The 13,857-nt window shown below is 49.7% G+C and overlaps 1 protein-coding gene across 3 annotated transcripts in view; it reads left to right on the forward strand.

The window, feature by feature from the left end:
• The window catches only part of KPNA3 (karyopherin subunit alpha 3), a 276,618-nt gene that overhangs the window by 70,392 nt on the left and 192,369 nt on the right, over positions 1-13,857 (forward strand). The window lies entirely within an intron of this gene.

A 13,857-nucleotide genomic window follows, 5' to 3' on the forward strand; every position in this document is an offset into this window, starting at 1 on the left:
GCTTTGGGTTTGGGCCTGCATAGCAAAGACTGGAGGGGAAGGAAAGGGGACTGAAAGGATGGAAGAGAGGCAAAGCACAATATAAAACAAAACAAAGTTAAGAAAAAAAAAATTTAGACAAAACTAAGAACAAAACAAAAATCCCCTAAGCACACAATTTATAATGCCCCCCCCCCCCCCCAGCTCCTTAAGTTGCTGTCTTGTATTTTTTTTTCTACATTTTTTTCACTCCTACATCACTCTTTCTATTGTATGGATGGATTATTGTAGGAAACTGCTTTGCTTTGAACTACAAAGTTTTGTCATGTTTTTATGGCATAAATGAGGATCCAATCTAGCAGTGGTTTGCATATCTACCTCTTCAAGCATCTAAATTCTAGATGCCCCTTGTTTGGAAGTTAGTTGTCTAGCTGTAACTGTGGACGATGTGTGTTAAATCCTTTGAGTCATATGCTTATCAAAAGTTTCTATACTCCACTTTCTGCAGTTCTAAGACCAAGACTTTAAGTTCCATTTCAAATGTGCAGGTTAGTAAATAGATTGCTGGAAGGGCAAAATACTTTTGGGGTTTTGTTTGGGGGGCGGGGCAGTTTTGGAGGATTCACCTCAGCAGTTGCCACTGCCTCTTCCTTTGGGTTTCCAGTTGTCAGAGCTGGCATCGCTTTGGTTAAGGTGCAGTAAGCTGTCATTCACAACTATCTGTGGGTTTTCCCTTTATTTTTATAACTCCTGCCTAGCTCAGCTGTTAGTGACTGACCTCTGCTAGGTGCCATATGCCACAGCTTCTATGGACCCTAAGTCTGGGCATGGGATATTACTGGCACAGGGTATTGTTGTTGAGGGTGGTAGACACAACCCTCCACCCCAGGACTGTGAATGCTGGTCCATACCATTCCTCAGTCTGTCTATCAAGGGAGCAGAATCCTGACCAGGCAATCAAACCAAAGTTCTTTGACAAGTGGGTCTGAATTAGTCATGACACATGGGTGACTATATCTGGCACCAAACTGAATCTTCTCTCCTAGCTCATAGAGCTTTTGTGCTATTGAGCATGTGCGGCAGTTCTCGCATGTTGTCTCTTGACTCCTTCATTTTTATTTATTTATTTAATCTTCTGCTTAAACGCGTACCCTTTATTTGGTACTTATAGTTTTTCTTAAACTCCAAGTTCCTGAACATACCCAGATCAGTCCAGAAAAGTGGGTTGTGTATCCCTACCAGCAGGTGGAGTCAGAGAACAATTAGAACTTTGGGCACTGCTACATAACAAGTGCCACCTGCAATCACTCAGTATTTCTCTGACTCCAGTGGGTGGTACAGATGCACACCTGCAGTCTTTAGTTATATATTTTTTTTATTTAGTTTGAATTTAATTTTTTGGTTTACGGTCGCTTCCTGAGGTGTTAAGCGCCTTCGTGGGCCATCCCTCAGTAGAAGCTGGGCGTCCGGGGAATTGGATATTCCTGTCATGCTTTCACCCGTCACAGTTCGGTGTCTGACTACCAGGGGCTCCTAGCTACTCACCACCGTCTCTGCTACAGCTGCTCCCTCGTCTCCTGCAACAGCTTTTCTCTGTGTCTTGGTAAAGTTTCATTTAAAAAAAAAAAAAAAGCTGTTTTCACTGCGGCTGACTGACAGTCTTCAGTGCTGAGGTAAGGAGAGGTGCAGGAGGGACTTGGGTCTTTTAAGGCCGGCCGGGGAAGCTGCCTGCAGTGTTCCCCTCAGCTCCCGGGGCTCTGGGTCGTTTTCTGAGGGCAAGGGTGAGTTGTTCTCCATTTGCCTCGTTTATTCGCCGCTTCCCTGCTTGGGGGCCTTGCGATTTCCCTATAGACAGGCTCCTTTCCCACAGCACGGCTGCGTGTTTTTTTTTCTCCTCAGCCGGTAGTCTCTTAGCCGGCAGCACAAAAAGTTTTGAGTTTTTTTCTGGTCCTGCCTCACTGAAATTTTCTCCACTTCATGGCTCTTGAGCGTTGCTTTTTTTATTCATGCCCTTTTCTATTTCACTTCAGACTATTGGCACACTGCTCAGATGGGACCGAAAACAGAATCGCAGGCCAGCCGTGCGTATGGGTCATGCGGCCAGGCGTTACATGCGTCATCCTTATGCGCAGTGTGTTCCCTGGGGTTAGAGGGCTCTTCAGGGCTGCTTGCCTCCTTCCCTGGGGAGGGAATGTCTGTCTCACCTTCGGCTTCACGGGAAGAGGATTCTCCGCCTGTTCTAGCCCCGGTGGAACTGATGATATCACCCCAGCCGAATCTCTAGTGGGGGAAGGGGACCCGGAGGGATTTTCTCCAGAATTTGTCCGCCTTATGCACCAGGCTTTCCTGGCAAGGAAACGCTCGGTGGTAAAGCAGCCCAGTCTCCTGGGGGCAGGTTCGGACCCGCCTGAGAAAAGCGGTTGGGGTATGGACCCTCGTCAGCGCCTCTCTGATCAGGCTCACCCCACAGGGATTCTCCCCAGGGTACGCGAGATCCAATCCCGGAGTCTGGGGCGACGCTGGCTTCTGGGGTGGTAGGGGCGGCAGACCCGGATCCGGCTGATGTGGATACTGATGAGCCAGATGACCCCAGCGTGGTGCGTTTGTTCAAGCGGGATGTTAAGACCCCTTATTCCCCAGGTCCTTCAAGTTCTGGGACTTAAGGTTTCTCAAGAAGAGTCTGACAACGAGGGCATCAATCCAGTCCTCGATGGCATTGGGGGTCCTGCAACATCTTTTCCTCTGCCTAAGAAGGTGCGCAAACTAGTGACCCAGGAGTGGGAGACTCCGGATTCCGGCTTGAAGGTGGGCAGAGCTATGGCGAAACTGTACCCGTTATCGTCTGTTTTGGATTTACTGAAGATTCCAAAGGTGGATGTCGCAGTCACGAAAAAGACCACTATCCCGGTTGCTTGGGTGGCTGCCCTTAAGGATATGGAGGACCGCAAGCTGGAGATTCAGTTGAAGTGAGCATTCGAGGTTGCTGCTCTAAGCCTTCGGGCTGCGGTTTGCACTAGCCTCATGCAGAGCCTGTCTGTGTTGGGTCCAGGAGTCTGCTGCCGGGGCCGGTACCGGCGACAGTGGGGTTCTGCAGTCCACCCGCCTAGAAGCAGGCGTCGCTTATGTTGCAGATGCTTTGTATGATCTGGTGAGGACCTCGGCGAGAGGTATGGTGTCCTTGGTGTTAGCGCGGTGTCTCCTCTGGTTGCAAAATTGGACGGCAGATTTGTCCTCCAAGTCCCAGCTTTGTAATCTACCCTTTAAGGGCAAGCTCCTGTTTGGGGGTGATCTGGATCAGCTAGTAAAGCTGCTTGCCGAATCCAAGGGCAATCGGTTGCTGGAAGGTAAAAGATCTTCTAAGAGAGTCTTCCCTCCTCGAGCTAGTTTCAGGACTCTCGCCGTTCAGAGTGGATAGATTCTCCACACCTCCTGCTTCGGGGCGCCAGCAGTCCTTTCAAGGGGGTCTCCGGCCCAGAAGAAATTCGGGACATCTTGGTACTGGAAGTAATAAAAACCCCCACTGAAGCCACGAGCACCCATTCCGTCGTCTAAGCTGTCTGAGGCAGATTATCCAACTTTTACACGGAATGGGCAAGAATTACGTCAGACAGCTGGATCTTAGAAGTGATCAAAGACCGGGTATGCACTGGAGTTCTCGCGCCCGGTCCAGGAGGTTTTTGTGGAGGTCCTGAGTGGCCTCAAGTGTCAAGCGAGAGGCGGTCCGGGTGACTCTACGACTACTTCTCGAGCTCAAAGCTATTGTTCCAGTTCCGGAGGCTCAACAGGGACGAGGTTGGCACACTGTGTACTTTGTGGTCCCCAAGGAGGGCATGTTTCAGCCCATCCTCGATTTGCAGAAGGTGAACCGTTGCCTTTGGGTTCCTCGCTTTTGTATGGAAACCCCGAGGAACTGTGATGGCTGCGGTTCGAAAAGGGGAGTTTCTCACTTCTCTGGGCCTCACTGAGGCGTATTTACACATTCCAATCCGACTGAATCACCAGAGGTTTCTGCGGTTCAAGGTCTTGGGACGATACTTCCAATTTCGAACCCTCCCATTTGGTCTCGCAACAGCTCCTCGCACGTTCACCAAGGTGATGGTGGTGGCGGCGGCCTTCCTTTTTCAAGGGGGAATCTTGGTCCACCCGTACCTGGATGACTGGTTGATTTGCGCAAAGTCTCGGGAGGACTGCGAGAGATCAGTGCACATGGTGATGTTCACATTGCGATCCCTAGGTTGGGTAATCAATGTGCAGAAGAGTCACTTGAAACCCACTCAGAAGTTGATTTATCTCTGAGCACAATTCGATACCTTGCTGGGTAAAGTGTTTTTAGCGGCGGATCGAATAGGGAAGTTGCAGGAACAAATACAATCCCTTCTTCGAAGGAACAATCTCACAGTGTGGCATCTTCAGGTCCTGGGCTCCATGGCTTCAACCTTGGACTTGGTTCCTTGGGCGTTCGCTCACTTAAGACCTTTACAGCATGCGCTTTTGTCTCGCTGGAGCCCAGCGTCGGAGCAATTCCATCTACCAATGCCTCTACTTCTGGAATCCAGAGCCAGTCTGTCATGGTGGCTGTCCTGGACAATCTGGAACGGGGAGTGGATTTGGACACTCCAAAATGGCTGATAATCTCCTCCAGTGCCAGCCTCTCAGGTTGGGGGGCAGTGTGTGCAGACAGGTCCGCCCAAGGGCTCTGGTTGGTGATGGAAAGATCCTGGTCCATAAACCGGCTCAAGACCAGGGCTGTACATCTGGCCCTGTGGGCGTTTCTTCCCTGGATCCAGGGCAGAATGGTGCGAGTCTTCTCGGATAATGCAACAACGGTGGCATACATCAACTGGCAAGGCGGGACTCGAATTCCCACCATAGCACTGGAGACACATCTTCTGTTCACCTGGGTGGAGCACCATCTTGAGGGCATTGCCGCATCCCATGTCGTATGAGTAGAGAGTGTGCAAGCCGATTATCTCAGCCGTCAACAACTAGCCCCAGGGGAATGGGAACTCTTTCTCGAGGCGTGGAATCTCATTTGCGCCAGATGGGGATCTCCTCAGCTGGATCTGATGGCAATGCAGGCGAACACAAAAAGTTCGTTTTTTCAGCCGTCGCCGAGAACAGGGCTTGGTGGGCATAGATGCTGTCGAGTGTCCTTGGCCCACAGGAATTCTGCTGTATGCCTTCCCGCCCTGGCCCCTCATAGGTTGGCTTCTCCATTGCATAGAGCGGCACCCAGGAAGGGTGATTCTGGTGGCGCCGGGGTGGCCGCGTCATCCGTGATTCGTGGATCTGGTAAGCTTGGCTTTGAGGGTCCACTTCAGCTGGCTCATCTAACGCATCTGCTCCGTCAGGGGCCCATATTTTTGGATTGGGAGGATCGCTTCTCTCTTGCGGCTTGACTTTTGAGAGGCAACATTTACGCTTCAGGGATTATTCAGAACAAGTCATTTCCACCATCCTACAGGCGAGACGTCCAGCCACCTCTATGGCCTATGTGAGAGTTTGGAAGCTTTTTGAGACATGGTGTCAGCGTTCCTGCGACCCTTTAGCGGTGCATGTTCCTCTGGTGCTTGACTTTCTGCAGAGGGCCTCGCTAAGGGCTTGGTGTTCAATTTCCTTCGTGTACAAGTTGCAGCTCTTGGTGCCTTGTTGGGAAACTTTGAAGGCTGTTTGCTGGCAGCGCATCCAGATATTGCTCTGTTTCTTAAGGGGGTCAAACATTTGTGCCCTCCCATCCGTTCGGTGTGTCCGGATTGGAGTTTGAATTTAGTCCTGCAAGTTCTATGTGGCGCTCCTTTCGAGCCTCTTTGTGGAGTTTCCCTGAAAGATCTGACTTTGAAAACGGTGTTTTTGGTGGCCATTTGCTCGGCCCATCGGATCTGAGTTGCAGGTGCTGTCTTGTCGGGATCTTTTTCTTCGGATTTACGACGATCGGGTATAGTTACGTCCAGTTCCGTCCTTTGACCCTAAGGTGGTTTCAGCCTTTCACGTCATTCAAACTGTGGAACTTCCGGGGTTCCCTAACTGGTCCTGGGAGTCTACTCAGAACAGAGACCTTCATCTTTTGGATGTTCAGCGCACCTTATTGCGTTAATCTGGAGGTTACCAATGACTTCAGACGTTCTGATCATTTGTTCGTTCTCTTTGGTGGCCCAAAGAAGGGGGGACAAAGCATCAAAGGCAACCATATCTCAGTGGATTAAGGAAGCTATTTGCGTGGCATACATAGTCTGAGGGTGTCGGGTGCCTTTGGGTCTCAGAGCTCATTCCACTAGGACTCAGGCTACCTCCTGGGCAGAGTGTCAGTTACTGTCGCTTCAGGAGATCTGTAGGGTGGTGGTGTGGTCGTCTATTCACACTTTTACAAAACATCACAGATTGATCGTTAAGGCTTCTGATGAACCATCCTTCGGGGAGAGTGTGCTTCGTGTGGGTCTTTTGGGGTCCCGCCCAGTGTAGGGTGGCTTGGGTATATCCCACTTTTCTGGACTGATCTGGGTATGTTCAGGAAATGAAAATTGGTTCTTACCTGCTAATTTTCGTTCCTGTAATACCACAGATCAGTCCAGAGGCCCACCCCTTTCTTCAGAAACCAAAAGACTGTCTTGGTCAGGACCTGCTTAAGTTTTTTTTTATTGTTGAAGCTCCTTTTTTGCAGACGTGATTCATGGAGCAGTTTTTAGCAGTTGTTCGGTCTGGTTTTTGCCAGCGACGAAGTGGTAGTCCGGAAATTTGGTTGGGTGCTACCCTTCGTTATTTAGTTCTGTTAGTATGGGCTTGGGTACAGGTCAATACTGAGTGACTGCAGGTGGCACTCCCGTTATGTAGCAGTGCCCAAAGTTCTAATTGTTCTCTGACTCCACCTGCTGGTAGGGATACACAACCCACTTTTTGGGACTGATCTGTGGTATTACAGGAACGAAAATTAGCAGGTAAGAACCAATTTTCATTTGCCTCAGCAGCCCCTCAATAGCATTCTTCAGTGCTACTGAAACTATTTTAAGATTACATTTAAAAAATGTATATGTAATGTCTGGCTCCATGAAGGCCAGTTCCAGTGGCTTCAAGGTTTGCATGTGTGGCTGAAAAATGTCAGCTACAGACAGCCACACTGTCTGTTACAAATATCCAGGACCCAGACACTGACGCAGCAAATTGATGACTACAGCCAGATGTCACAAAGGTCCTAGAGAAAAACTGCCTGGAAGATGGAAGACCTTTGCAGATTGGTAAAATTCCAGAGTTGTTCCTCCAGCCAGAGCAGGAGCTACTCTAGCAAAGCACTTCCTTCTATGGTGCTAGTTTCCAGCTCTGGGGTCAAGTAAGGTGCGAAAGCATCACAAAGGTGCATGAACCAGTCGAAGGCCCTGCAAAGCTTGATGCATAAGACAAAAGTGCCATGCGTTGGAGCCAGTGGTAGAGTCAGCACTGCCAAAATGGAGGTCAGGATCAGTCCTATCAATGCAAACAATGCCATCAGTGTTCCAAACCTATGTTCTAGTAATGCACTCTGCCTCTGGCTCCATGTCCCTGTTACTGTATTGAGTCTTGATGCAGCCAATGCAGCTGTTTGCTCTATCGCTGAATTCAGCATCAGACACATCAAAGCTCCACATCTTGGAGAGAGGCCCTTCAGGCCATGGGCAGAGTCCATCTCAGCTGAAAAGAGATTGGCCAGAATGGCAGCTAAAAGTCTGAGCCTATGGGTGGGGGGAGAGAGGGGAAGAGTACAAGTGAGCATGCTTCTGTATGTGTGAGTGAGCCTATGTGTACAAGAGAGCCAGGGAGCCCATGCATGTGAGTGCTTCTATGTGTATGTGTGAGAGAGAAGGGAGTCTGTATACACAGGAGAGCGAGGGAGCCTGTATGTGTGTGTGTCGGGGGGGGGGGGGGTGGTGACTGAGAAGGAGCCTGTGTAAGAATGTGTGTGTGCACAAGAGAAGGAGCCTGTGAAAGGGGGGGTGTAAGAGAAAGAGGGTGTGTATGCAAGAGGGAGCCTGTGTGTGGCGCAGAGTGTGAGAGGGATAGAGGAAGCCTGAGTTGAGGGCCTGTATGAGAGGGTCAAACTCCTGGAGGGCAAAGATAGTCGAATGGGTTGAGCCTAGAGAGTGAGAGGAGACACAATGGAGGATTGAGGAGTTGGAGTGAAAGGAGTCTGGCTAGGGAAGTAGGGACACAGTGTACTTCTAGGGAAATTCTGCTTAAAATATTAAGCTTCATCTTTTAAGTAATAGCTTCTGTATTACATGTTGAATTAATTACTCAAACTAATGCATGCAGAATTTTAAACTTATGTGCAGAATTTCCCCAGGCGTAACAAATGCATCCATAAGAGGGTGGGGTGCACACATGGATTCTTTGTGAACCTAAAGAGTTTGGTCATCAACAAAATGTCTGTTACAGATCAATAATCTGGAGCTACGAGTAATCAGACATGCATTGAGTTTGGGATTTTTTTTCCCTCCTCGCATCTCCTTCAGGGAAAGAGAATCCTGATCCAAATTGACAACCAAGTAGCAATGTCATATGGAAACTAGGGCAAAGGAATTGCTAAGAATTTGAGAATGGACTTGCAGCTAGAAAGCTTTCTACAAGCAACATACCTTTCCAGGATCTCCAGCATGTTGGTGGATCACCTCATCAATATTTTGTCCCCATGGTTTCTAGATTAACAGTGGCAGCAGATTGTTTGTTCTCACAGGACAAGCAGGATGGTTGTCCTCACATATGGGTGACATCATCAGGATGGAGCCCAATCACGGAAAACTTCTGTCAAAGTTTCCAGAACTTTGGCCCCTACTGGGCATGCCCAGCAGGGGTCCCCCTTCAGTCTTCTTTTTTCCGCACAGAAGTAGCCTCGCGGTTTAGGAGCTCTGAAGAGATTCCTGACAGGAATTTTCCTCACGGAGTTAATTAAAATTAAATTGCCCCACAGGGGTCCCTCCTCTAACTTTTCTTAGGCCTTGGTACTCCGGTAAGTTTTTCACCGTTTTTTATCTATTACAGTCTAGTTTGGCCCTCGCGGCCTACTGGCCGTCGACCGTACTGCAGCTCGATTTTTCTATGGCCATGGCGTCGGGGTTTCGTCGGTGCCCAGACTGTACTCGCACCATGTCTATCACAGACCCTCATAGAGTCTGTGTAATGTGTTTAGGCCGTGAGCATGATGTCCTGACTTGCACCAAATGTGCCCTCATGACACCAAAAGGTCGCAAAGCCAGAATGGAGAAGATGGGACTCCTTTACCGTGCTCACACCCCGACGCCGTCCATCGCATAGACGTCATCGGAACCGGCACCGTCTAAGTCGCACCAGCATCGACAACAGTCCGGTGACCGCCCGCCATCGACGTCTTCACGGCCATCGACTCCTGTTTCTAACCCTCAAGATCAAGGGGATCGTAGGGAGAAACATCGCCATTGGCTTCGTAAGTCTCGGACCGTCGAGGGAGCGAAATCGACCTCTCCACTGTCCGAGCCACCATTGAAGAAGCCCCATCCAGGAACGGCACCGACCACTCCTGTGACCGGGACATCGAGGCCACCCTCACCCGATCGGGGTTTGGGAGTCGCGATTCCGCCTGTAAAGGTGGTCCCTCCGACTGTGCCTCAGCCTCCCTCTTCGGTCACGGAGCCGGGGCTGATTGCCCCAGGTCTCCGGGAAGAACTGGACCGGCTGGTCCAGGAGGCCATCGACAAGGCGATGCAACGACTCCAGGTCCCTCCGACACCGGCACAGAGTGGAACCGGTCACCGACCCGATTCCAGCAGCGCTGGCACCACTGCTCTCCTGGATGGAGGCGCTCATGACTGCCCTTCCACCGGTGATTCCCAGGTCTCCGATTGCTCCGGTGCGCTCCCCGATGACAGCTTCATCGGGAGGAGAAACACCGTTCCGCATTCCTCCTTCGGGGGTATTGCCTCAGCCATCGATGCCATGTCGTCCCTCGCCACCGAATTCATTTATCAGGGGCGATACGCACATCGGCACCATCGATGCCTTCGATGCTGGCACAGATACCTCCCAGGGCATCCACGGTGCCCCTGCCGATTCCTTCGATTTTCTCGGAGCCTCAGCCGGGCCCTTCAGGTATCCAACCCCCTTCTCATCCTACAGGTCAGCCTGCTGATCCTTACGACACCTGAGGTGATGATACTTCCTCAGACACTGATGACTTACCTTCACCTCCCTCTCCTACTGAAAGTAGAAAGCGTTCTCCTCCAGAGGACCTTTTTCATTAATTTTGTGAAGGAAATTTCTGAATTGGTCCCTTTTCAGCTTCAGATGGAGCAATATGATAGGCACCAGATGATGGAGCTTCTCCAGTTCCTGGATGCCCCTAAAGTTATCACTTCTATTCCCATTCATCAAATTCTTTTTGACCTCAAAAAGAACTGGGAAAACCCTGGATCCATTGCCCCAGTACACAGGCTGACACTACCTATCTAGTATAGTCAGCCCCTGGCTTTCAAAAAATCTCAGCTCGACCACCACTCAGTTGTGGTAGAATCAGCTCAAAAGAAAGCAAAAAGGACGAAACCTCACTCCTCTACCCCTCCTGTCAAGGAACACAAGTTCCTAGACAATATTGGTCGAGTGTTCCAAGGGGCCATGCTCATCTCCAGAATTGCTTCTTACCAGCTGTACATGACCCAATACAACAGGGTCATTTTCAAGCAAATACAGGACTTCTCTGAAACCCTGCCTGACCAATTCCAAGAACATCTTCAAATCCTTGTCAACAAGGGGTTTGAGGCAGGAAAGCATGAGATAAAAACAGCTTATGATATTTTCGACACCTCCACTAGAGTGTCTGCAACTGCCATTTCGGCAAGACGCTGGGCCTGGCTCAAGTCTTCTGACCTTCGCCCAGAAGTACAAGACAGACTCTCTGACCTGCCCTGTATAGGAGATAATCTGTTCGGTGAACAGATTCAGCAAATAGTGGCTGAATTAAAGGACCATCATGAGACCCTCAAATAGCTCTCATCGATACCTTCTGACTTCCCTTCTAGACAACCCTTCAAGAAGGACTCTTAAGAAGTCATTCTTCCGCCCAAGGAAATACTGTCCTCCACCAACAAGGTCCCGAGTTACGAGGCCTTATCAAAAATCTCAGCCTCGCCAGCCCCAGAAGCAAAAGTCACAAGCAGCTCCCCAGCCGGGGCCTGCTTTAGGTTTTTGACTTTCCCTTGGAGAGCAGCAGCCTGATTCCTCTGCCAGGCATACCAGTGGGAGGTCGATTGTGCCACTTTCACGGCAGGTGGCAATCAATCACTACCGACCAGTGGGTGCTAACAATCATTGCTCAGGGTTACCACCTGAACTTTCTTGCTCTTCCACCGGAATCATCACCTCTACAAGTGTGGAGAGTAACCGACCACTCTGTCCTTCTGGAGCAGGAGGTTTCCCTTCTCCAGTTAAGGGCAGTAGAACCCGTTCCTCTTTCGCAAAAAGGCCTAGGGTTCTATTCCCGGTACTTTTTGATCCCCAAAAAATCCGGGGGGCTTCGTCCAATTCTGGACCTACGTGCCCTCAACAAGTACCTTCACCTGGAAAAGTTCAAGATGGTAACCTTGGGCTCGCTTCTACCTCTTCTACAAAGAGGAGACTGGCTCAGCTCTCTGGACCTCCAGGACGCATACACCCACATTACGATAGCTCCAGCTCATCGCAAGTACCTCAGGTCTTTTAGTAGGCCCAAGGCACTATCAATACCGGGTGCTTCCATTCGGTCTAGCATCGGCACCACGAGTCTTTACCAAATATCTCGTAGTTGTCGCAGCCTTTCTCAGGAAAGAAGGTGTTCACGTCTACCCCTATCTAGACGACTGGTTAATCAGGGCCCCAACCCAGCAAGCCGCTCTATCGTCCCTGGATTTGACCCTACACACTCTAATTTCTCTGGGATTTATCATCAATTACGAGAAATCCTATTTGGTCCCATCTCAAACATTGTCATTATTGGGCAGACTTGGACACCTTACAGGCAAAAGCCTTTCTACCTCAACAATGAGTGCAAACTCTCGTGTCCCTCTCTCACCAGTTGCAGTCTCAGTATAGCAGCAGCTCGGCAATTCCTTGTCCTTCTCGGACACATGGCGTCCTCAGTCCATCTCACACCAATGGCCCGCCTGGCCATGAGAGTCATGCATTGGACTCTGAGATCACAATGGATTCAAGCGACTCAGCCTCTGTCAACCATAGTCCGCATCACCGACACACTATGTCTCTCGCCTGGTGGAAAGATCAGAACAATCTCCTCCAGGGACTACCTTTTCACCTACCAGATCCTCAACTCATTCTCACCACTGCTTCCAACCTCGAATGAGGAGCTCATGTGAACGATCTACAGTCACAAGGATTTTGGTCTCCAGAGGAAGCCAAACACCAGATAAATTTCCTGGAGCTTCGAGCAATGCGATATGCTCTGAGCTTTTCAGGATTGCCTATCAAATCACGTCATTCTGATTCAGACGGACAATCAGGTGGCCATGTGGTACATCAACAAGCAGAGAGGCACAGGCTCCTTCCTTCTGTGTCAGGAAGCTGCACAGATTTGGGCAGAAGTGCTCTCCCACTCGATGTACCTCAGGGCCACCTATTTGCCGGGAGTGCACAATGTCTTAGCAGACAAACTGAGTCGTATCTTCCAACCGCACGAGTGGTCTCTCAATCCCTCGGTAGCGAACTCTCTCTTCCAGCAATGGGGTCATCCCCAAATAGACCTCTTTGCGTCCCCTCAGAACCACAAAGTGGACAACTACTGCTCCCTCATTCGGAGCGAGTGCTCTCAGCCCAGAGATGCATTCTCCCTCTCGTGGGCAACCGGTCTGCTTTATGCATTCCCTCCACTTCCTCTTCTCTCGAAGACTCTTGTGAAGCTCCGTCAGGACAAGGGAACCATGATCCTGATAGCACCTCACTGGCAATGCCAAGTGTGGTTTCCCATTCTCCAGGATCTCTCCATCCGCAGGCACATTCCCTTGGGAACGCACCCGCTTCTGATCACTCAGAACGACTGATGTCTACGCCATCCCAATCTTCAGGCCTTGTCCCTGATGGCATGGATGTGGAAAGGTTAATCCTTCAACCACTTAACCTTTCAGATTCAGTTTCTCGTGTCCTGATTGCTTCACGGAAGCCTTCCACAAGAAAGTCTTACTCCTATAAATGGAAAAGGTATACATCATGGTGTTCTTCGCAATCCCTTGATCCCTTTTCCTGTCCAATCCTGAGAAGTATGCCTGAACAGAAAACCAACATGGAGAAGGAAATCCCCAGAAGCCTCTGCGTGTCTTTGGCCTGCCTGGGCTGAATGGACTCTTGAGTGACTTTCTGAGCATGACTTACAGAATGTCCCTGGATATCTGTAGAAGCAGGCAAGCTTGCACCAGACAGGTGATGTCTATTCATAGAGTCACAAAGAAGAAACCACAGGGGAACTTCAGGCACTATTCTCAGGAGTTTGTAATCCACACAGCTACAGACGTGTTGATTGTCTTGACCAGTGAAGAGTTTAACAGAGCAAAGAAAGCCATGGGAAATGGACTACACATCCTGGGAAGCCAATCAGGGTAGTTAGCGATGATTTTATTATGCAGTTGACATTACAATTTATGTAAATGGTCCTTTGGGCAGTCATGCAAATCTCTAGAACCATCTATCCTTTTCCTGTATTTAGATGTTATCTATAAAACAAGGGTCACTTCCTGTATCCAGGGAGATGCTGGTCAGTTTGTAAGACTAAGGGCACCCAGTACCCAGCATCCCCCGAGAACACTTATATTGACTAATAAAAATACATTATACTTTTTACTGAGTCTTAAGTGTTCTTGTGTCCCTGCTTTACAATCCCAAGGTTTTTGGATTATCTCT

Source organism: Rhinatrema bivittatum, chromosome 5, assembly GCF_901001135.1.
Source record: "Rhinatrema bivittatum chromosome 5, aRhiBiv1.1, whole genome shotgun sequence".
Taxonomy (NCBI): domain Eukaryota; kingdom Metazoa; phylum Chordata; class Amphibia; order Gymnophiona; family Rhinatrematidae; genus Rhinatrema; species Rhinatrema bivittatum.